Genomic DNA, 25692 nt, shown 5'->3' with positions numbered 1-25692 from the left:
TGCGGTGAGCCGAGATCGCGCCATTGCACTCCAGCCTGGGTAACAAGAGTGCAACTCCGTCTCAAAAAAAAAAAAGCAAGCTCTGACTTCTGGACATATAACAGAATGGTGGAGGCAGGAAGACCAGTCAAGAGGTAATGGAATGTCCAGGTGACCTACCATGGTGACTTGGACTAGCATAGGAATAAAGGGGGTTGAACACATTGGTTAGATCTGGTATATGTGCTGAAGGTAGAGTTGATTGAATGTACTGATAGATGGCCCAGAAGTATGCAAGGGTATCATCAGGATGACTCCTGGGTTTTTGGCTTGAGCAGCTGGGTCCTTGGTAGTGTCACTTACTGAGGTGGATGAGAGAAGGGGGAGAACGGATTTGGTGAGGTGAGGGGGCGGAGGTAAACAGGGAACAAACAGTTCTGTTTTTAGGCATTTTCAGGTTGATACATCTTTATAACTGTGAATATCACATTGAAATTGGGACTAGAGAGATTTAGCATCTTTATCTTACATATTTGGAGAAGGGACTTGGCCCTAACACAGAGAGCTGAAGGTGGAGTCACTGTTTCCTCTAGGCATGGACTCAGGCAGGATGAGGATGAAGCCTTTATGTTGTTTTTTTTTGGATAGTGATCCTAGTGACAGAGCCAGGAATTATGACTGAGAATAAATAAGCACCATGCTGCTAAGAGGTCTTGTTTCTGTGTTTAGGTAAGAGCTTTTTCCAAGGCTTGTCATCAGCTGCTGAGCATCAGCATGCCTGTACCTGGTGCGAAATACTGAAATATTCCTATGTCTCTTGGTAAATAGCCACTCCCCCTAAGTGCCCCCATTTTCCTGTTGCTACCGACTTAGCCATCGGAGCCTTGCTTCTGGGGTACTCCAGACCTCCCTCTACTCGGCACATAATAAGTAATGCCTTGCACAGCACTTAGCTTCCTTGGCTTCATTCCAGCCACTGCAGTGAACAGCATCCGTTCTGACTCGTCAGTGTCCATGCCACGCCATTTACATTGTCAGATCTTTTGAGTATCACCAATGGTTCTACCCGTGGGGAGGTCATGACTAAGCAATGTGAGGTTGGAAAGAGTAATCTTCATGAGCCAGCCACTTGCAAATAGTCAAGAATGTTGATGTCCTTGATCTTTTGAATGAATTTTATGTTTCCATTCTGCTTTAGCAGTCTGTGAACACTGCACAATGTGTGCTACAGTAGCCAGCATCTGGGTTGACAAGGCCTCTCATGCTTCACTTGTATCCCAACACAAATGCGATAGATCGGGCATGCCTCATCTTACTCTATTGCTAAGAACTCTGAGATTTCAGACAAACCCTACGTTTACAGCGTAAACTGTGGGCCAAGACCAAGATATGAAGTATTGGAGTGACTATTATACAAAAACAACAAAAGTCTTGCCCTTTCCCTTTGACTCTATGTTACCTACTTTGGGTTTTCCCTGAAAAAAAACAAAAGAATTGATGATTCTGTTGCACTTGGAGGGCTTGCATGCAAAGTGAAATGTTGGATATGGTAAAATTCTTCACTGATTATTTAAACGTGTGTGTGTGTGTGTGTGTGTGTGTGTGTGTGTGTGTGTGACTTTCAGTCACCAGCAGTGGGTTGGGATGGTCTAAATACAGAAATGTGTATGATGATAAATGTGTTGTGAAGAGACAGAAAGCCTTTGGTCCTGGGTGAGGAGGAGTGTGGGTTTGGACCCTGCTTGGTCATTCTGCTCTGATGGAGGGTCCTATCTCCTTGTGATCTACAGTGGGAGGATGTACATGCTGAATGTTGGGTGAGGGGAGAGCAGAAAGTGCTGTTTCCTGCAGACAGGGCTTGAAAAAGTTTCCCTGGAGGTGAGGGGAACTGCTCAGGACCTTGCCAAATAGGTGGCACTGAACTAACCAGAAGAAGAAAGAAGGTGCTTCAGATATTCCATATTGTAAATAAATGTCCCTTACGATTGGTTTACCTTTAGTGGCTAAAAAAAGCACTGTTTCCTGAAATCCCAATTTGGGATAATTTCTGGGAGGCACTGGGAGAGTTTCTTCTCTGAGAAATGGATGGCTAATTTGGAGATTGAGGGAATCAAGTGGCTGGTTACATTTCTTCCTGTGAAAAAGTTCCATGACAGTGCTGCTGTTACATTTGTTTCAGCATCTAAACCACGTGCCTTAATTCCACAAGAAATGGAGAACCTTCTCTGTGCCAAGAACTGTGGGTGCAGAGAAAAGCAAGACTGACAAACGTAAGTGGATTTTCAGTGAAATTAGACTTTTAAACCCCCCTGGTCTTTCCAAGTTCATAACCCTTTAGGAGGCAAGCTGGCTTCTACTGCCTTAAATATGTTTGGCATTTACAGTAAATTATGACTGTGGGAGTATTTGCAATCTACCACCCCTGACGATTTCTTTGAGGGAAAGATTCTTTCTCACTGGGTCAGCCCGTAGGCTCTTCATGGGGAGAATCTAGGCAGTGGATGATGCAGAGAGAATGCTAATGAAATGAGGGAAGCCAAGTTGATCTATTAATATAATACACAGCTGAAGTGGGGAAGAAGGAAGGCAGAACAGCCATGAGGCTGTATGGCAGGGGGCCTTTTTGGAGGGAGTGTTGAGAGTGGAAGAGTTTCAGGGAGCATTTTCTCTCCAGCAGGATATTAGAAGGGACAGGGATAAAGAGAATGTTTTGAGGATGCATCGTGCAAACAAAAAATACATCTCCCCTTTGGCATCTCATAAAGACTGAGCAAGGAATGGAGAATTAGGTACATGTTCATTGCCTCACTATGCTTATTTGAATGTAACACAGTGGCAAAATTATGCTGCATGGGGCCCCAGGATTTATTGAGAAAACACCAAAATGGGGACTCTGATCTAGATACCCCAAAAACTGAGGACCCAGGGTGGTTAGGCTGACCCTGTGTGACAGAGACAATGAGTTGAAAGGAGCCTATGTCTAGGTTTGGTCACTGGGATGTGGGTGGAAGTGATAGGTACCATTTCTGGGTCTGGCCCATAATAAATCTCGTATTCACAATCCTGTTTGTCTAGAGTCATCTTTGAGGCCTTTGGCTAGAGAGGGCAGAGCTACAAGTGAAGAAGGCCTTGATCTCAGGGTCACTGCATGGTGGAAGGCTGTCCAATCATGAACATGTACATTGACCTCTATGTGCAGGAGTAAAAAATAAGTTTTATTTGTGTTCAATTACTGAGATTCTGGGAATTATTTGTTACTGCAACAGAGCCTAGCATATTCTGACTCATACACTCTGTTTCCAAACAAGAAGTATAGTGGTAACCTCTCGGCCACTCTCACTGTCTCCATTGCTAGCTGCTGGATCTTCCCTTACATTTGGGAGAAACAGCAGCTAATCCTTAATGAACATGTTCCTCTCATTTCCAACAGGATTAAAACTTTGGCAAGGAAGAGGAGAGAAAGTAGTGAGAGCCACTTAGTCGTAAATCATTAGCATGTTGTACATTATGGTGGGATTTTCTTGCATTAGTTCATGTTCCACAAGGTTTGCTCATGAATAAGTGTCTCTTTTTAAAAACTACTTTATTGATTGACATGTGTGATTGACACGTAGAAAGCTGTACATATTTAATAATACAACTTGACAAGTTTGGAGAAAAGTAGACACCTGTGTAACCATCATCACCATCAAGGCCCAAAATATTCTTCACCTCCCCAAATTTCCTCCTGCTCCTTTTGTTGTTATTAGAGATAACACACTTAAGATCTACCCTCTTAACAAATTTTAGGGTACAATGTAGTATCGTTAGTTATAGGCAGCCTGCTCTGTAGTCTTCAGAGCTTATTTATCTTGCATAACTGAAACTTCGCATCCTGTCCTCATTTCCCCCTTGCACTACCCCCTGGCAACTGCCATTCTGCTCTCTGCTTCTATGAGTTTGAACCCTTTTAGATTCCACATCTAAGTAAGATCACAAATTTAACTTTAAGTTTGTAAGTGTAGAGAAACATATTATGGAATAAAAGTTGGTGTCTCTCTTAAAATTTATATATTAAAACCCTAATTCTCAATGTAATAGTATTTGGAGGTGGAGCTGTTAGGAGGTAAATAGGTTAGATGAAGCCATCGAGATGGAGCCCTGGTCCAATGGAATTAGTGTCTTTCTCTGTCTTATTTCACTTAGCATAACATCCTCCAAGTTCATCCAGTTGTGCAAAATGGCAGGATTTTCTTCTTTCTTAAGGCTTAATATTCGGTGTATGTTTATATTACATTTTCTTTATCCATTAATCCATCAGTGGGCATTTATTCATAACTTGGCTATTAGGAATAATGCTGCAATGGGAGTGTCATACATGGAGTGCAGGGATCTCTTTCAGATCCTGCTTTCATTTCCTTTGAATAAATACCCAGAAGTTGGATTTCTGGATCTTACACTGGTTCTATTTAAAAATTTTTTAACTGTCAAATCCAGTATTTTTAATTTTTTGAGAAACCTCCATACTGTTTTCCACAAAGACTATACAATTTACATTCACCCCAACAGTGTACCAGACTTCCCTTTTCTCCACATCCTCACCAACACTTATTTTTTTTTAATAATAGCCATTGTAACAGGTATGAGGTGATATCTCACTGTGGCTTTGATTGGCATTCTTTTGATTATTAGTGATGTTGAGTAGGAGTGAGTCTTTGTTTTTCTTTTGCTCTTATGTCTTTGTTTACATTTTGGGTTTTAATACTTGCTCTTTGTTCTTATATACTTATTTAAACATTTGCCTGGTTGTAGCCCCACAGGGCATGAGAGCCTTGAGGGAAGTGTTTGGCCTGGCAAGATACAAATTAAGTTTGGAACTACTTGCCCTGCAAGCGTGGTAGGAATGATGTTTGGAAAAGGATCTTAGAGGAGAACTTTTCCCATGGCTGTTGCACCTTGGCTACCTTCTAGCTTTAGTGTTTGGTGAGGACTTTGATTTTAGTTTTTTGGGTGGATGTGATCTTACTTTTTCTTGTCAGAGGCAAAATGGTGGATTGGGTAATACCAAGACCAGCTTGGCCATAGAGACCCCCACCCACTAAAGGAATTGAGTGGCAGACACCCAGATAGAACAGCAAAGTGGGTCTATCCAGAGGGCCAACAACCTACTGAGCTGAGAGCCTCAGGGGCTGACAGCATCCCAGGCTGAAGGCCTCGAGCAGACCCTGACCCACGCATTTATTCTCTCTTAACAGGTGATTATTATTAACAAATGGATTTTCAGTATTTTCTCATAACACAAAATATGCCTAGTAGGCAGCTAGTGCCCACTTAACGCTGATCACATACAAACTAAAAAGTATTCTCCACAAGGGAGCTACAGGGGGCAGGGTCAGATATCTTAAAGAAATTTTGTAACCAGTATATGATATTTATATCTTGTCCTTCCACTTTGGAATGCCCCATGTAGTTTTCTAGTTGGTGTTGATGGGGGGAGGTGGCATCCCAAAGTGCCACATTTTGAGGATTTTGTTTTCTGAACCCCAACAGAGGGTACAGCAACAAAGCAGAGCAGCTGCCTGAAAAATCAGGATGCATTTTCTCACCAAGTATCAAATCAACTACCACCTTGATCTTGGACTTCTCAGCCTCCAAACTGTGGGAAATAGATTTCTATTGTCTAAGCCACCTAGACTCGTATTTTGTTAGGAGCATTTTATTATTTGCTACAGGGGCACCAAAGGTGGGGTGCTGCTGCAGCAAATACCTAAAAATGTGGAAGTGGCTTTGGAACTGGATGATGGGTAAAGGATGGAAGAGTTGTGAGGTGGGTGCTAGAAATATGGATGTTAAAGGTAATTTTGTTAGAAAAGGGGAGAGCTGGAGAGAAAACCACCATCTTTGTAGAGAATACATAAGTAATCATGAATGAATGGTGTTAGAAATATAGACATTAAAAGCAATTCTGGTGTGGTCTCAAAAGGAAACTGGAGGAAGCTGCCATTTTATTAGAAAGTGACAAAGCACTAGATTACACTGTGTTTGTGTTCCAGTGCTAGCAGTGAAGTTGATACTTAGCTCAGGAAATTTCTAAGCAAAGTATTGAAGGAGTATCTTTGTTCTTCCTGACTGCTTATAGTAAAATGGAGAAGAGAGGAATGAATTTAAGAAGGAATTCTTAAGCAAAAAGGAACCAGAACTTGAAGTTTGGAAGATTCTCAGGCTATCCGTATTGCAAAGAATGAGAAAGATTATTCTATCAAGAACACTAAGGGTGTGGCTGAACACTGTTTGATAAGGAGATAGTCTGGATGTGAATGAAGGATTTAATCAGCTATCTCAACAGAAGCCAGGAATAGAGATGGGATTATACCAAAAGAAATGTCACCAGTTGGAACTAAAGGGGGCAGAAATAAACAGGAGTGACTGAAAGAAGGATGTTGGGCCACTGCCAATATGTTATGGGAAACTAACCAAATTAGAAAAAAAATTATTAGAAAAGAAGAAGAAGGATGTTGGGCTTCTTACATTGTGAGGATAGGATGATGGAGCCATTTGGCTAAGAACATGCTTTATCTTTCAAGAAAAGGGAAGAATAATCCCAAAGGCAATTTGAAGACCATCACAGCTGCTGCTGTCACCACAGGTCCAGGGGGCAGGGCTGGTTCCTCCTCTCTTCTGTTTCAAAGATGGGGTTGCCTTTCTAGTTTTCGCACCCCATAATGCCTCTGCCCATGACTTCAGGGGGGATTCCCCTTAGAGAATCACATGGGCAGGACTTTCCAGAGAGCCAGGAGACTGGGCTCTCACAGGGAAGAACTCATTCCAGATTCAACTCCAAAGTCTCATCTAAATATCATCTAAATTAGGTATGGGTGATACTCAAGGTACAATTCATTTTGAAGCAAGATTCATCTCCATCTGTGAACCTGTGAAACCAGACAAATTATGCACTCCCAAAATCCATTGATAGGGCAGGCATAGGTTAGATAGATATTCCCATTCCAAAGGGAGAAATCAGAAAGGAAAAAGAGATGACATGTTCCAAACAAGTCTAAAACCTAGCAAGGAAAATTTGACGAGATGCTAAGGCTTGAGAATAACGTTCTTTGGTTCAGTACTCTGTCTTCTGGCCCCATTAAGGTAGCAGCATCACGCCCATGGCTCTGGGGTGGTCTTGCCCCCAAGACTTTTTGTGAGAGCCCCACCACCTTTTCATTCAAGATGGACATGAATTTTGGGGGCCCAGGGAAGAATACTATGGCCTGAATGTTCCCTCTACCCAAAATTCAGATGTTTTGATGATATTAGGAGATGGTACCTTTAGGAAGCAATTAGGGTTAAGTGAGGTCAGGAGGGGTGGGGTCCTGGTCCAATGAGATTAGCACCTTTATGAGAAGAAACACAAGAGGTTTTTTTTTCTCTCTCTCCACTTGTGAGGATACACTAAGAAGGCCACTGCCTGCAAACCAGGAATCAGGCCCTAACTAGGAACTAAAATAGCCAGAATCTTGATCTTGGACTTACCAGCCTTCAGAACTGTGAGAAATAAATTTCTGTTGTTAAGCCACCCAGTCTGTGGTATTTCATTATGACAACCCTAAGAAACAAATACAGAGCAGCTAGCAGGTACTGAAAAGACATTCAACACTTAGAAAAGTTTGTAAAGTTCTCCAGAGTTGGTTCCCTTGGAAACCTTTTTGGTATTACAGCCTTTCTTGATTCCATTGATGTTCAGGTGTGTGAGATACAAATGAAGGTTATCTGCATAAGACACACATAATGTGTTGTAACTGAGCAAGCGCAAAATCGCCACTGAAACAAAGACTAGGCCAAATTACAGGGTCTTTAATGCCAGTGGCCACGGAGGACTCACATCTTTCTAACTCGCGGCCCCGAAAGGAGGGTGTCAAGACCTTTTATGCCAGTAAACCACCTCCTAGGCGGGGGTAAGGGTGAGGGGCTTTGGACATTTCAAGGGCCCGGGGACTTCGGACATTTCAATAGTTACTTTAAGTGTTTCACAGAAGTCAAGATAAGCATTAGTTTACACATTGTCTGGGTAGGGGAAATGACAGACCTTAGTTACTTATTACAGATCGCAGGGGCCAAGATGGCGTTGGTTTGGACTGCTTGCCTGTCACATTAGGGTTACAGAGAGCAGTTTCAACGGAAAGCCGAGGTATGGTCAAGGTATGCAGTTTATGGGGCATTTACCATGTCGCATAATGTTAGACCTAACATGCCCTCCTTGAGAACCTCACTACAGCCACTCTAACTCCTATACACACTTGAATCATCTGACTCAAACAGTGGTTCCGTCAAGCCTCTCTCCCTGCGTACTGATTTATGGTGGCATTTGCTTTTAGAATTTATCAGCAATCACTTATTCTGATTTCTTACATATGCCTTCGCAGCATGCCACTTGGCATCTCTTCTCTGTATGAGCCAGTGATTAACTTGAAATTCTCTAATTCTATGTTAACTGTTCTATTTATTATTACAGATTGCTGAAGCCCCCAGAAAATCTAAAATCATTCTGTGCAAATCCATCATTTTACAAATAAGAAAAGAAAAATGTCTTAATTGGCTTGGGCTGCTGTAACAAAATACCATAGACTGGGTGACTTCAATAACAAGCATTTATTTCTCATAGTTTCAGAGGCTGGCAAGTCTGAGATCAGAGTGCCAGCAGATTCGGGTCCTGGTGCGGGCCCTCTCCCTGGCTTGCATTGCCTGCATCTTACTGTGTCCTCACATGGCAGAGAGGAATTCTGGTGTCTCTTCCTATTATAAGAATAGGAAGAGAAATCCCAACATGGGGGCTGCATCCTCATGACCTCATCTAAACCTGATTACCTCCCAAAGGCCTCACCTTCTCATACCACTGCATTATGGGTTAGGGCTTCAACACGTGACTTTCGGGAGGGACGTAAACATTCAGCCCATAACAGAAAGCTGAAGGAGGTTGAAGATTTTGAGCCTTACAGCATGTCTTCCTTTCACATCTATCCATAAAACTGCTTCCTCAGGAACCCCAAATAATTAACTTCTTTACAACCCATTTGGTGGCAGTATTCATGAAAGAATGTTCTTCCGAGCCTTTGATAAGTTGCACTGAGCATACCAGTATGCATAAGACGTAGCATCTAAAAACAGAGACTTCACTTACAATATTCCCTTTACCTGTTTTGGTGATAATGGCCATTCACCTCCTGAAAACAGAGGGCTTTGCATATTGATGAAGAAGAATCCAAGAGGGTGAGATTCTGGTTTTGTATAATCATAGGACAATATTCATTAACAATTTCCAAAACTAACAACCAACTTCATGAGTTTGTGGGGAGAAATGTTGCTTGCTTTAAGGGGATTTGTAAATACTTAACACTTAAAAGATGAGAAAGAACAAGAAAGAATGAAGCCTATTATCCTAGTAACTGGAAACAACATTCTTAGAATTTATTTTTTAGTAGGAGATGACTTTTTTCTTTCTTTTTTAGAAAACAATAACTTTTAATTCCTGATAATTTCTCCTGGGTCAAGGCTTTAAAAGGACAGAATAGTTTTCTTCCTTCTGCTAAAGTAATAAAACACGTAAAATATTTGTTTCATTTCAAAGCTGCCCACCTAAGAATCTAGTTCATCTTGCTCTGGTAAACATTTCCTGAATCACTTCATTGTTTGAATTTTTTTCCTCCATTAACAGGAAAGGGAGATGTCTCTTAACAGAATATATTAAACTTATCAGGAATTACTCTCTGCCAATGGATAGCCTTTTATCTAGCTTTGTTTTAGAGTGGAAAAATAATGCTGTTTATAATAGGATCTTAGAACTTGAAAGGAATTTAGGACTCATAAAATTCAGCTCTGTGATTTCAAGCTGAGGTAACTGAGACTAAGGGGAGAAACTTGTTAACCAGTAAAGAATCAGTACCAGAACTAAGGTTCTTTGTGTTCAGCTCAGCACAGTTTCTGACCTATAATACTGGTCTCCTTTCTAACTGGAGGGGTCTTTGTCGGCCATGTTTCTTGTTCTGTGCCTGGTTTATTTCACTTAACATAAGGTCCTCCTGACTCATCCATGTTGTCACAGATGACAGGATTTTCTTCTTTTTAAAGACTGAATAGTATTTCTCTGTGTTAATGGACCACATTTTCTTTATTCTTTCATATGAAGGTCTTATGACCTGGTTTAGAGGAGGGTCAGGAAATTTTCCTAGGTTGTATGACCGGTTTCAGGGAGAAAGGTGGGAGGAAGGTGAGAGTGACCTTCCTGCTTCTGTCATTTTCTCAAATGTCAACATGCCCTATTGCAGGGCAGTATATCCTGAACTCCATCACTGAGGTGGCTGGGAAGTCATCTCCAGTCCAAGCACTTACAGGTTGAAGTAAAGAGCCTGTGTTTGCATCTTTCTACACAAGGATTGGCCATCTCTGGTCAAGAGCTGAGGTCCAGGATGAGCTCTTTCCCACAGAGATCTTGACAAATGTGTGGACAATAAAGGAGCCCTGCTTCCCTTATTCACTGTAGCTCAGCTGGATTTATATATTTAAATCTTTTAATGAAAAAGTTCATGTCAAGGTATTTGGATAATTTTTAGAGGGTTAAATACCAAGTTAAAGTGACATTTAAACCATGTGCCTAGAACATGAAGGTAAAGAGTTTGCTATTCAGAGGTAAATTTTATCCATGTTTGAAAGGTGAAGCATTTGCTCATGAAACATTGAATGAATTTCTACGAGATGGCACGAGGGTGGTAAGAAAAAGCGGAAACTCAAAGATGTATTTTTGCCTCATCTATCAGAGGACTGGAATGTTGGGGGATGCTGAATCAGTGAGCAAAGCAGAAAGAGCGATAGAATCATTGGTAGCACCTCAGAGTTTACGTGGTGCTTTCCTCTGTTTAGTTTGGTCCTTATAATAACCCCGTAGGTGGTCAGGTATTGTTTCTGTTTACGTGTGCAGAAACCCAGACACACCGAGCCAATGGTGGGGCCATGTCTTGATCTCAGACCTCTGGGCTCTGGATTGCATGATTTTGCTTCCATGTCATTCTGCTTCCTTGGTAAGGAATGAAGGGTGGATGATCAGGATTATTAGGTGCTTAGCAGTAAGAAGCCAGCCAGAGGAGTTTATCTTACCGTGTTTTCAGACAGTATCCATGGAAATGTGGACTTGAGTGATCAGTCTGTCCATTGCCCACGTGGCCACATTCACTCGGAGGATTAGTGACAGCATGTGTAAGGAACATGGACCAACACCGAATCCCACCCTACTCTGCTGACATCAGACTTCCACTTAGGCCTTTACCAAAGTGAGAGACGCTCAACCTCAGCCTTTGACGCTTGACATTTTTATAGATTCTGGGAACCTCCATCTCCACCAGATAGTTAATTTTCTCTAAATACAAAGCACAGGACTGTCAGTCTATGAGACCTTGTCTTATTTGGCTGTGGTTCTGGGTGTAGCAGAACAGAGCATTGCAAACTTTTTCACTACTATGTGTCCTTAGCAGCAGAGAAGGTTGAAAGAGGAACCCTGGGCACTTGGGCAGGGGCTCAAGCAATGCCATCTCAGCTGAAAAAGCTCTGAAGTCTTACATTTACAAAAAATTCTAGGAATTTTACATTATGCTCTAAAATATTTAGTACCATATTAAAAGTAATGTTCCAGATTAATTGTAGTGAGTGATACTGACTCTCTAGACTTTTCTCAGACCAATTGCTCTCACACTTTCACAAGAAAAAAAGTTTAAAAATTGTCTTTACTGATGAAAGTTCTTTCTTGATAAGAATGCTTGAGTTCTATTGTCAAAATACGGACGTGACCGTCTTTAAAAATAGCTGGTTTGGAACAAAAATTACTGGTGTGAATTGCACGAAAGAAAAGGGGTGGACTTCAGCTTCCCTCTCTCCTTTAACTGCGCTAAGTAGATACAGAGCTCAGACATCAGAGTCAAATCTGAGCCTCCAATACATTTTTAACTAGAGAGTTGTGAAAAGGCCCCCAAACAAGGACATTCATGACTGTTTATAGCTGGCTTTTGTTGTTGTTATTATTTTTTTATTTTAGTTGACAGAAATACCATATATGGTGTACAACATGATGTTTTAAAGTATGTATGCATCGTCGAGTGGCTAAATCAAGCTAATTATACATGCAGATCACTGACTTTTAATTTAAAAAGGAAGTGGTGTTACCTTGCTTTTAAAATTGAGAAACTTTATGATGTCAGTGCATACTCTATAGTTACAAATTTTTGTTTCGTTAGATTTTATAATTTGTTGTTATTCCTGTCACTAGCCAACTCATCCTAGGAGAGGGACACCTATGATCTTAAACCTCAGTGTAACTCGGTATGATGGAGAACGGAAGGGACGTCTCTCGAGGAGAAATGCCATAGATTGAAGGAGGCCTGATGGCATCAGTCAGCACACAGCCCAGCACACCCCACCTATGCCTCTGTACCTGACCAAGCCATTCCCGGAAGCAGATCATGATAGGCTCCCCGGGGCTGGCGCGTGCTTATCCTAAATTGCAAAGCTGGCATTTGCCTCTACTCAGCCCTGTTTTCTGCATGACTATTTAATTTTGTTTACCGACAAAGTCACAGTGAGCTTTCATACTGCCTCTGTGGGAACTAGAAAAAGGTTACTGCTCAGAGCAAATCCACTGGGCCGGGTTCAGCCCTCACTTACTGCCTTCTGTGTGGAGTGTGAATGGCCCACAGTCCCTTACAGGGATGCTCAGAATCCCAGCAGAGAGGCCTTGTCTTTATCCTTGACCCTATTCAAAAATTCTCCGTTCTGCGGCTTTTTCTTCCAGGATCTTTATTTTACCCAGTGACCTAATAACTTGATGAATAAATTCAAACAACAAAGATGTTAATGGCAGTGCTTGTCCCAGGCATGCAATTATATTGCCAACGTTGTCGTCATCGTCCAGAGTACTGTTTCATTATTTTACATCTGGTAAAAAAAAAAAAAAAAAAAAAAAATCCCATTCATTTTGCAAAGTTTAACTCTAATAGCAATTACTCTGAAAAATTTCCTGACCCTTGAAGTGAGTTATTTCCTTCTCTGAATGCTTGCAGTAGTGTTTATATATTTTCATATTTCTTACATTACTTAATATTTATATGGCAGTCTCCCCTGATGTCCTATAACCTTTTGAGATCAGAGGCAGTGGTGGTCTTGTTTGTATCTCCACTCATGGTTAATTATTTAGACATAAAAGGGGCTTGATAAATAAATAATGACTGGATCATGGCATCGAATGAACTGGTCAGTCACACTTAATTCTTACCATGGTGCTTTTCCCTTAATTAGGGGGCTCCTAAAAATGACTCACTAAAGCAGCTGATTGGAGTATAGACAGCTGGAAGGACAGAGCCCTCTTGGCTCTTTTTCCAGAACCCAGCTGCTGTTTTGCCTTCCAGTCATGGTTAGATCAGGAATTACTAAGAACTCTGTGAAGAATGGCTTCGTCCTAGTTCCTTGCTTTTTACTTGAGTTTCAGGAGCAATGGGAATCTCCAGATATAAGCCAGCAAACCCGCTGGTTTTCTGGATTTGAGGGAAATTTGCATCAATTTCCTCTGATGTGTTATGAGCAGAGGGTGCTGTCTTTGAGGCAGTATACCAGGTGCTGTAGGAGGTATAGAGGAGTACCCTAAACCAGCTCTCGGGGGTAATTTATAAGTGGAGAGAGAAATGTATAACTGGAGAGAGAAATGTAAATGTATGAACTACATGAGGGCTCAGAAATCACCACAAACTTTGGTGATTAGAGAAGTCTTCACGGGAATAGATTTGGGGCTGGACCTGGAATGATAAATTGGATTTCTGTTTGTTCATTCAATTGACAAATATTTATCTAGTGTACCCCATTCTTCCCTAGAGAAGGGAATACACAGAGCGCTCACTCAGAAGTATACCTGTGTGAGCTCCAAACTTTTTGGGTGATAGAGCCCCTAAAAGTTAAATAGAGTTCTTTGCCCAATTCCATAACTTATTACCAAATTAACATAAAAAGTCTAAATGGACTAAGGAATATACCAGCCAGGTTTCAGTACAGATGAAAGGAAAGAGGTTCCATAAGTTGACAAAAAGTTTCTGTTGCTGTTTTTGAGACGGAGTCTTGCTGTGTTGCCCAGGGTGGATGGCACGATCTCTGCTCACTGCAACCTCCACTTCCCAGGTTAAAGCGATTCTCCTGTCTCAGCCTCCCATGTAGCTTGGATTACAGGCACGTGCCACCACACCCAGCTAATTTTTGTATTTTTTTATGGAGACGGAGTTTCATCATGTTGGCCAGGGTGGTCTTGAACTCCTGACCTCAAGTGATCTGCCCGCCTCAGCCTCCCAAAGTGCTGAAATTATAGGTGTGGGCCACCATGACTGGCCTAGAAGTTTTTTTAATAGAAAATTTTACTGGAGAAATTTTATGGGAGAGTTTTATCAAATAATGTATTTTTCTGACTTCTTGGAAAAGATTCTATTCATTTGGTGCAAAAGTAATTGTGAGTTTTGCCATTTTTTTTTTTTTAAAGTATGGCAAAAACTGCAATTACTTTGGCACCAACCTAATACCAAGACAAGCACTGAGAATAGAACCATAGGCAAGACCAATATTTTAAAAACTTCAATATTGAAGAAGATGGGTCAGGAAAAGAATCATTTGTATTGAGGCAGAAGCTGTTCATCAAGTTCCTCAACACGATTGACTACCGTGTCTGGTTTTGTTTTCAAAACTCAGCTTTGTCTTTAAGTTACACTGTGTCTACTCAAGGCTACTTAATTACAGTCCTTTCTGCTAAATTTGTTAATCAGTTCTCCAGAGATTCTCAGGCTATGAGACCAAAAGGGTTTTACGTGGTGCAGATGCAGCATCTCTAGAAGGAACTGAAATGTGGGCAAGATGTTTGGTTTGTCAGAGCAGTTCTGATGGGTCAAGTTAGTCCTGAGGAATGTTGTTTATTGGGAATGCTGCCAATAGCTGTAACATTGTTCAACAAACTCCACCAGGCTTGACGTTCTAGACTTGAAATAAGATAGTAAAACGCTCAAATTTCTGTGAACCCAGAAAATCTGAGATAGGTCTCAGTTAATTTAGAAAGTTTATTTTGCTGAGGTTGAGGACACACACCCGTGACACAGCCTCAGGAGGTCCTGCCGACATGTGCCCGAGGTGGCCAGAGCACAGATTGGTTTTATACATTCTAGGGTGACATGAGACATCAATCAACACAAGCAAAATGAACACTAGTTCCATCTGGAAAGGCGAGACAACTCAAAGCAAAAATGGGACAGCTTGAAGCAGGGAAGGTGCTTCCAGGTCTTAGGTAGATAAGTGATAAATGGTTGCATTATTTTGAGTTTCTGATTAGCCTCTCCAAAGGAGGCAGTCAGATATGCTTTTATCTCGGTGAGCAGAGGGATGACTGAATAGAATGGGAGGCAACTGGGCCCTAAACAGTTCTCAGCCTGACTTTTCCCTATAGCTTGGTGATTTGGGGGCCCAAGATTTATTTTCTTTGCACACTTCTTTTTTTTTCCTTTTTGGATCATTTTTGGGTCAGTATCATCTCTTCTTCCTATTCTTTTTCCCTCATGTTGCCACCTGACATATGCCCCCAACAGGCATATAGTCTATGGCTTATCACACCACAGCATCAGAGGCACTTATTATTGGATGCCGGGAGGAGAAAGCACAGGAGAGGAGGCATATGGGAAAGCAAGAACCTTCATTAAAAGGGAGTTTTTATTTCTCAGATCTCTGTTTCTAATTCTAGATCAAAACTATCAACAAAAATCAGTTGTGCAATCCAATGGTATATGCAACAAGTCTCTTTGACTAGAAACAAAGAAATCACTGTAAAATGCTGTCGTCCTTTGAAGGTTGTTATAATCAACTCAGTGAGCATGGCTCAATTTCAACCACTCAGGAAATTATATCTTTTTGTTAATCTCAATATTTGTGTTTCTACTTGATGCAGTCAGTGACTTGTTTATTGACCTCTACAAATGATGAGCTTAGGTGTAACTGGCATTCAGAGAGAAGGCTGTCATATTGCAGAAAAATAGAAGTGGCCTTTATTTTTATGTTCAGAAGCACATGTGATACTGGATATTTTTTATATGCAGTGCACTTAGAAATGCATTTGTGAACTCTAGGCCTGCAGGGGAGATACCAGCTCCCTCCCTGCAGGCCTGAGGGAGCCCCAGTGTGCCGTCTTTATTCTCCTTATACTGGGAGATAAATGTAGCCCTGTGCTTGGGCAATCTTCCAAAGGACTCGTATCTTGTTTCTGCTTTAAGAAAAAATTAGTCCAGTCCATGAAGAAGTGCTTGTTTTTTGAAAACATCCTAACTGCCTTGAGTGCTTCTTTTCTGTCTCTCTCTTGAGAGAATACAATGGTTGCAATTTGAATTCTGCCATGGTGAAATTCATTTCCTGCCTGTGGTGCTGCCCAGATTTACTTTATCATATTCACATGCCTATCAAGTGATAGCGTGGGTTAGTTGAGAGCAGCAGGAAGGGAAAGGAAATGAGAAGCGCAATGTTTTATAATCACACAATCAGCATCTCGGTTTGGGAACAACGGTTCGGAAGGGAGTAGTATGATGAGCTGGATAAAAACAGGCTTTGAGGCCAAAACCTGTGGCTGCCCCTTCCTAACTGTGTGGGAAGGGCTCAGAGAAGTTAAATAACTGCTGGTTTCCTCTTCTACAGGATGAGGTGTGTGTATGTTGCACTCACTTACCATAGCAGCCCTCAGTAAATGGTGGTTCTCAATATTCACAAACAGCTGGGAAAGAAGTATTGAAGGCATTTGTCATGAAGAATCATCCTCCGTGCTCATGAAGCTATGATGGCCTCTTTGGTGTTGAGCAGGCATATTCCCATTTATAATTCATTCACTTAGACTCCTTAAGTCCTTGATGAGCTAAGCCAAGGAATAAATCCAAACATTAACTTAACAAATATTCACCAAGCATCAGCTGTGTACTGCTGAACTGTGCCAAGCAATGTGAATGCAAATGTAAAAGATGTAGCAACGGCAGCAAATAGTCCAAGATGGGCTTGAAACATGGCAGACAGCTCCACCCTCTAGCATTCTGTAACCAGTGCCAAGCAAGGGGTGGAAAATGGATTGCTTGGAAGTGGTCAGAGATGATTTCTTGCAAAAGGTGAAATGAGCTGATGAGAAGTGAGACTGCTGGGAAATGGCATTTCAGGCAGAGCGGGACGACAGGAAAGGCTTCATTTAGTCCCCACACATTTACACAAAATGCTGCTCACTTATTTCCTGTTCCCAAGGGCCCACAGTGTTCCTAGACCACACGAGTCTTTCCTTGCTTGAAACAAAACAGGTGTTTGCGGTGGGCCTGGACTTATTCAGTGTGGGATGCTCTCCCCTGCGCATGAAGAAGGCATCATCATTGTCCAGAAACTTGAGCAAATCTGGCAGGGCCAAGGCCAAGTCTGATGTCTTCCACTCTCAGGAAGAGTTGCTAGTTAGGAACTCAGGAGAGTGTTTCTCATGGTGCTTGATAAGTCCTTCAAGGCCTTTCACCTTTTAAAGACAATAGCCAAACGATTATACTTTTAGGTCAAGTGTGGGGCCACTTGCACAATGGAGAGAGCTAGGAAAAAGGATATTTTTCCGACTGATAGCTTCAAGTGTCACCTCAGCTCCAATTCTTCAGAGCCCCACAGACTTCCTGTACATACTTGACACTTTGGGTGTAAAACGCATTTTGATTTGTTTTTGATGCTTGTTCTATGTAGGGCCAGCTGCAGACAAGAGCAGTAGATAGTCATGGAGACTTGCCTTCTCCTTCCACACTTGGAGCAGATGTGAGTGGCTGGAGAGTGCTGGTGGGCTTTTGAAGTGTCTGCCCTGCCAGAAAAGGCAGAGGCTGAGCTGGTCTCCATCTTGGACTAGAAATGCTGAGTATCTGGAGAAACAAGAGCCTACATTCAAAGAATGCGTCTGCCCCAGCCTCTAAATTCCCAGCTCTATACACAAGATTTTTGAGTCTGTTGCTGAAATATGTTGCTGCTGACTTATTTCCTTATCCCTGTACCAGTTTTCAATTTATTCACTCTGTGCAGCAATGGACTCTCAGCCCTCCCTGCCCAGCTGCACCGCCTCCTCTATGCTACAGAGGATCCAGCGGATGAGGCCTTGCTTGTGAACTGGCTTCTTAGATTCTGATGCATTAGGCCAAAAGGAGGCAGTTCTACAAAGTACTTTCTAGATGGTGAACCATTCATTGTACGTATAAGGCAGCTGCAGCACGATCAGACTCTCGTTTGCTCACTAGGAGGGGAGAGTAAAAAGAATACTTTCAAGCAAGCTTTTAAAACGACACGCACGTTTGACTTGTATTTGTTTTTCTTTTAGTCTTCTTTGCATTGCCAATGTATCGCTGGACAGTGTAGCTAAAAAGGAGAATGTGTCGGAAAGAGAGCGATTGTGCAGGATGTGTTGCGACAGCCCTGATCAGAGCTTGGATGGTGCAGATTGACAGGCTCTTGTCAGGCTCTGAGCTCACAGCAGCTGGCTACTCTGCCCCCAGGAAGTCTTGCCTCTCTTTCAGCCTTCAAAAGTTAGGAATGGGCCAGGTGCAGTGGCTGACACCTGTAATTCCAGCACTTTGAAAGGCTGAGGTGGGTGGAACACCTGAGGTCAGAAGTTTGAAAGCAGCCTGACCAACATGGTGAAAACCTGTCTCTGCTAAAAATATAAAATTAGCCCAGTGTGGTGGTGCATGCCTGTAATCCTGGCTACTTGGGAGGCTGAGGCAGGAGAATTGTTTGAACCTGCGAGCGGGGGAGGTTGCAGTGAGCCAGGATCATTCCATTGCACTCCAACCTGGGCAATGGAGCGAGACTCTGTCTCAGAAAAAAAAAAAAAAAAATGTCAGGAACGTTAGGGAGAGTGTTTTGATCATGCAGGCTACCTCTTCAGGTTTCACCTCTGTAATTGGGGGTGGTAACACTGCCTTGCTGCTCACGGTTTTCATGTGATTCTAAGGGAATAATGTCTGTGACAACACACAGAACAAAACTACGTACTAACCAAGTGTAGAATTATAACATCTCTCATTAGGGTATTGAAGAATTGTTTTTCCAGTAAATGAATTTACGACAAGATTTGAAATTGAGCATTGGGCTTTTATAAGTGCAACTCCTTCTCCCCCGGAAAGTAGACCCTCCCCCTGCCCTCAACCCCAGGTCCCTTAATGCCTTTTCCTAGGAGTAATTGATCATTGAAACAGCCCAGCCCAGGAAGAAAAGCCTGCATACTTTGTGCGTGCGACTTTCCCACGATTAGATAGCTGGTTTTGGTTCAATTAAAAGCATTAACCAAATGCCTGCTTGTATCTGGTTCTAAACCAGGCACCGTCCGGTTATGGGTTCTAAGCAAGAAGATAAAGTATTGTACAACAAGGAGACCAGTGACCCATGGAGCTGAAAAAGAGGAAGAAAAAGTATTTTTAACATGGAAAAATCAAGAATTTATGAAGCATTGAGGAGCTGTAAGATTTAGGTTGGGGATTGCAAACTCGAATGTTTTCAGAGGAAGCAGGGAATAGCTTCATGAGTCATTTAGGCTGGTGTGGTACTATAGGGGGAGGTGGTAACTGGGGTACACTGGAGAAAACTTGTCTTCCCTACAGGGGTGGCCACTACTCAGGCAAAGTTAATGTTACTACCTGGGAACATAGGCCCAAAGTAACCAGATCTTACATAGATCTTATATATTACGAAAATCTAGAAATCCACTTTTTTTTTTTTGAGACAGAGTCTTGGTATGTCACCTAAGCTGCAATGTAGTAGTGCCATCTTGGCTCACTGCAACCTCCACCTTCCGGGTTCCAGAGATTCTCCTGCCTCAGCCTCCTGAATAGCTGGGACTACAGGCACATGCCTCCATGCCTGTCTAATTTTTTTATTTTTTATTTTTTAGTAGAGACGGGATTTCACCATATTGGCCAGGCTGGTCTTGAACTCCTGACCTTGTGATCCAACCGCCTCAGCCTCCCTAAGGGCTGGGATTACAGGCATGAGCCACCGCGCCTGGCCTAGAAATCCACTTTTCAATGAAATCTCTCAATTTCTGACAAGTAATAAAAGCAAGCCTTATCTCTTAGAGCAAGTTAACATGGTCATTCATTGCCCTTCACTTATGCCATCAGGGTTAACACATGTGTGCACGTGCACACACACACACAATCACACAGTTATCAGTTTACAACCTCCTACTTAGATGTTAGGGAATAGATTCCAGCACCCTAGGCTGAGAGAGACAATGCTGAACATGAACAAGAAACTCAAGTAGTTCACAGAGAGCTAGGCTGTTGGGTGCATGAGAAGTATTGTGAGAAATCTATCGAGAAAGCAGGTCAGAGGACCGTGAGTACCAGGTGGGATGTTTAAAATCATCCTGTTAGCATGGAGAGATAATAAAGGTTTTTGAGCAGGGAGTGGATTTACCAGATAGAACAATCATCTGGACACTCTAAGAGACACGTTTGATCAAAGATAGCCAGTCATTCTACCATATGACATACCACTGTACTGAATGCTTTCCATAAATTGTGCTTCTTACCCTAAAGAGATAGAGGTAGGTATTGTTAATTATCTTTATTCAACAACTGAGGGGATTGAGGCTAATGGGAGTCCCTTAAGATCATACAGCTAGGGAGGGAGGGACCAGAATTTGAGTCCAGGGATATTTGATTCTAAGATTTGGATAGTTGGCCCCTCGAGTATACCCAGATTTAAAAGAGGGAGAGAGAAAGAGAAATCTATTCTTTAAAAAAAAAAAAAAAAAAAACACTAGTATTCTATCTTCCTGTAATTTCACACCAGATACTCAAAGATCTAAGGGCAAGGATGAAGCCTTCAACTTAACCAAGACAGCTTGATATTAAGTAATTTGATGCAGGCCGGGCACAGTGGCTCACGCCTGTAGTCCCAGGACTTTGGAGATGGATGCCGTAGGAAAAATGCCTGCTGTAGGAAGGGTCTGATCAGGATGATTCTACTCAGAAACAGTGGGTGATTGCCCTGAAAATGCAGTATTTCAGTGTAACGTCTGCAAAGTCTGGCTTCCTGGAGGGCAAGAGGAAATTAACATGGTTATTCACCATCTATCACTAAAAATGAGATGACTTTAAGTTTACTGATTCTTTCAAGGCTGTGATCCATTTTTCTTTATTCCTAGAGAAGAACGTGGAATCTTTTGCCCCCAAAAAGAGGTCTGGTGTATTATTTGTGCTCTGGCCTATGGTAATACTAATTTTAAAATAAAAATATATCTAATGTGTGCGACGTGATTCTTACCTATTTGGATGCTTGGCCTGTGGTTTTCTAATTGGAAAAGTGAATAAGATAAAGTTTAAGATCTACTTCAATTCTAGAATTTCTTAATTCTCTGAAAATTTGCTCATGTGTGGTTTGCTTATATTGATAAGTAATAGTATCTTCCTAATAACTTTGTCATAATTTTATCTAAAGAAAATGTGTGACCTAAGTCTTACCTTTGTGTGTCCCATGGGTGAACAGGCCTTCAAAAAGGTTTCTTCTCTCACCCTGTGCTGCACTGCGTCTGCCTCTCATTCTGAAGCAGACACTGGTTCACACGGCTTGGACAAGAGTGAGCAGATGTGGGGGACAGCAGGAAAGAATATAAGAAATCAGGGCTGTCCTGGAATATGTGGGACAGCTGGTAGCCATGCCACGCCATTTTCCCAGCAGAGAAGCAAAGAGGAAGAATAGTTCTGCAGCACTTAGAAAAGGTGAAGTTGTGCTCGCCATGTATATCTGTAGGTCGGTTGTGCTGGTTTTGTTGTGAATCTTACCCTTGCTCCCTCAAGAATGTGAACACATCAGTTTCCTTCAGTGCAAAGCCCTAGCCTAGAAACTTTATTTTATAGGAAGAAATTTCTTAGGACTTGATCACAAAGGTTAGGAAAATGATGGGGAGTTTTGCTGAGCTTAAAACTGACTTGGGGCCAGGCACGGTGGCTCATGCCTATAATCCCAGCACTTTGGGAGGCCGAGCGGGTGGATCACTTGAAGTCGGGAGTTCAAGACCAGCGTGGCCAACATGATGAAACCCCATCTCTACTAAAAATACAAAAATTAGCTGGGTGTGGTGGTAGGCACCCGTAGTTCCAGCTACCCAGGAGGCTGAGGCAGGAGAATCCCTTGAACCTCGGAGGCCGAGGTTGCAGTGAGCCGATATTGCGCCGCTGCACTCCATCTCAAAACAGAACCAAACAAAACAAACCTGACTTTGTATTGGTTTCCTTATCCTTTTAGGGGAGAAGGGGCATTGATTTTACTCTTATTTGTTGTTTCCTTGATTATAAAAGACATAGTTTGTAGTGCATTGTTTTAGGAAGTCAAGGTCTTGGTAGGGAAGGCAGTGACTCTGGGGTCATAACTAAATACCAGAGTTGCCATCCAAATGGCAATATGCTTTTGCAGTCAACTCTGACTACCATGGTTGCTTCAGGCAACCTGTGGTTTACCCATTGTGTACTGACTATCGGCCATAACCTGAGGGTGGAGGAAAAAGGGAATATCCAGCTACTCTCAGAGGTTTCTCCACCCTGGATCAGCAAACAGCCCTCTCCCCTTTCAACAAACATGTACCTGCAAAGACAGAGCTGACTCATGCGATGGCTTTTGAGAATGAAATATAAGTGATATCTGAACCCTAAGGTGATACATTGAACAAAGAGTGTTCTCTGCTCTTCCAGGAACCCTGACTTCCTAATAAAAAAGAACTAGCACACTCTGTTTTGAATGAAAAAAATGTATAAGTCAAAGTCAAATGAATTGGTAATACTGAGTTTGTCTGAGGCAAAAAGTCAAACAGCTTCCTCAAGAGGCTGGGGAAATGAATTGGCCCGGCCCATCAGATAGCTAGAATGCCCCTGCAGGTGAGCATTTATTGGCTTGCAAGAAATGCACCTGTGAAAACCAATGCCAGCTTTCGGTAAACTGGTCCTAAAAGTTACTGAGCTAAAATAGATTCCGGGGGCACGCAAAAGTGCTGTGATTCCAAGCTTGATTTTTAAAAATATATTGAAGAGTCTGTATGAAATGGAATATAAATTAAGATGCCTTTGAATGCTAATGTCTAAAACAAACAGTTCTTTTTAGCTGTGCTGGCCCTTGGCCCTTAAAAATGTGGCTAGCATGTGAACCCCCGCAACGTGTCCCAAGCACTTTTGGACAGTGGCAAAAGCAGGTTCCTTCTTTTGAAGAATTTTCTGCCACTGCAGTTGTTTGGAGCAACACAGTAAGCACCCAGTATATATTTGTGGAACACAAAAAGCTGCTAATTCTGTCTGGGAACATCAGAAGGACTTCCTGGGGCTGAGGTGACCTCTGACTCAGATTCAGGCTTGACCGTAGGAGGGTGTCACCTGACAAAGAAGGGTGATTAGCAACTTTTATGCTATGTTTGCTAACCTGCCTTCTAACTTAGATCTTTATATGAAATACATTTTCCTGCTTCCTCATTCCCCTCTGTTCAGTCTTATCTCTGCTTCTATATCCTCTGATTAAAGGCTTTAAACTTTCCATCTCTTCTCACCCTGTGATTCATTCAGCTGTCAGACACTTCCTAAGCATCTGCTCTCCAGGCTTCTGTGCTCCCGGGGAAAGCATTGTGCTAAATGTGAAATTCCTGCAGATTTCCTTAGTCATTCTCCATTGAGATCAAGAAATCACCAAGTCCTGCTTGTTACTTTCACATTCTTCATTCATTCAAAATACACTGCTGAAAAACAGAAAGTATTTTATTGATTAATGTTCTGTGATTGCAAGCAACAGACACTGGCTAACTGAAGGAAGAAAAGGAGTTTATTGAAGGGATGTCAGGGTGTGGTGGATGGAGTCATAGATCCCCAAAGATGCCTACCTCGGAATCCCTGAAAACTGTGAATATGTTACTTGACATGGCGGCAGGGACTCTGGAGATGGGATTAGGATCTTGAAATGGGGAGAGTGTTCTTGACTATTAAGGTAGAACCAACGTAATACAAGGGTCCTTGTAAGAGGGATGTAGGAGGGGCAGCATCAGAGAAGACGATGTGATGACTGAAGCAGATGTCACTGAGACAAGAATTTGAAGTTACTGCTGGCTTTGAAGATGGAGGAAGGGGCCAAAGCCAAGGAAGGCAGATGGCCTCTAGAAGCTGGAAAAAGGCACTGAATGAAGCCTCCCCTAGAGCCTCCAGAAGGAACAGAGCCCTCCAACCCCTAGGTTTTAGGGCATTTGAAATCCAACTATGAGAGAATAAATTCGTGTGTGTATGTGTGTGCTCGTGTGCGTGTGTTTCAATTGCAGTGAAATTCACTGAATCAACCATTTTAAAGCAAATAATTTAGTGGCGTTTAGTACATTCAGAGTATTATGCAAACACTCTAGGTCCGAAATATTTTCATCAGCCCAGAAAGAAACTCCATACATACTAGGCAGTGGCTCTCCAGCCCTCTGTCCCACCTCCCGCAGGTAACCACCCATCTGTTTTCTGTCACTATGGATATTTCATACAAATGGAATCATATAATATGTGACCTTTTGTGTCTGGCTTCTTTTGCTTAGCGAATGTTTTAAAATTCACCCATGTTGTAGCATGTATCAGTACTTCATTATTTCTTATGGCTGAATAATGTTCTGTTGTATATAAATACCACAATATCTTTAGCTGTTGATTGATTGATGTAGATATTTGGGCTGTTTCTACATTTTGGCTATTGTGAATAGTGCTGCCATAAATGTGTGTATAGCTACTAATTTCAGTATCTGCTTTCGGTTTTGGGGATATATATGCTTAGAAGTGGAATTGCTGGGTCATGTGGTAATTCTGTATTTAACTTTTTGAGAAACTGCCAAACTATTTTCCATAACAACTGAACCATTTTACATTCCCACCAAATAACTGGAATGCATAGTTTCCAATTTTCTACATCCTCATCAATACTTTTTCTTTTTTCTTTTTTTCCTTTTTTTTTTAAAGTCTAGCTATCCACATGGTACAGGAGCTAGAAAGAAATTATTCAGGCATATAGCGAGGGTAAGAGTCCTTGGCCAGCTTTTCCTTTTAATAAAAAGCAGCCCTCATTTCTTTTCTTAAAAAAAAGCAGGCTGTAAAATCAAGCTGCAGACATAGATACACAAGCTGGTGAATGCCGGCAGCTGTGCCAATAGGAAAGGGCGGTAGCATAGGGACCAGGCATGTTCGGCATGGAGGCTCCATCTTCCTTTTTCTTTGTCAACTACATGTACAGTGAAGGAACAGGCAACATGGTGCTGACCAGGTAGAGAACCATCTGCATAACAAAAGGTTAGGGTGGAGTGGCCAGCTTCTTCACTCGCTATGTAAACGGCACACCAGGTCCTACCAATTTTTGGGCCCTATGTAAATCAGACACCGCCTCCTCACCCTCACGTATAAACCACCCCCCACTCCCGTGCGCTTTGCCATGCACCAGAAGACCCACGCAGGCTCCTCTGTCTCTGCAGGGGAGAGAGCTGTTCTCTTTCTTTCGCCTATTAGACCTCTGCGCTTACACTCACTTCTTGTTGATTTCCCTGGTGTGTGATGAGGAACCTCAGGTATTTAACCCAGACAACTATACCACTTCACTAGTGGGTGTGAACTAGCACCTCACTCTGAATCGTATTTGCATTTCCCT

The 25692-nt window shown here is 42.2% G+C and overlaps 1 protein-coding gene across 1 annotated transcript in view; it reads left to right on the top strand.

The window, feature by feature from the left end:
- The window catches only part of GNA14 (G protein subunit alpha 14), a 223480-nt gene that overhangs the window by 28392 nt on the left and 169396 nt on the right, over window positions 1-25692 (top strand). The gene's annotated exons all lie outside the window — the stretch shown is intronic.

The sequence above is a fragment of the Cebus imitator genome, unplaced genomic scaffold (genome assembly GCF_001604975.1).
Source record: "Cebus imitator isolate Cc_AM_T3 unplaced genomic scaffold, Cebus_imitator-1.0 Scaffold150, whole genome shotgun sequence".
Lineage (NCBI taxonomy): Eukaryota > Metazoa > Chordata > Mammalia > Primates > Cebidae > Cebus > Cebus imitator.
Note: the sequence above shows the minus strand (reverse complement) of the source record. Positions and strands in the feature narration are given on the sequence as shown.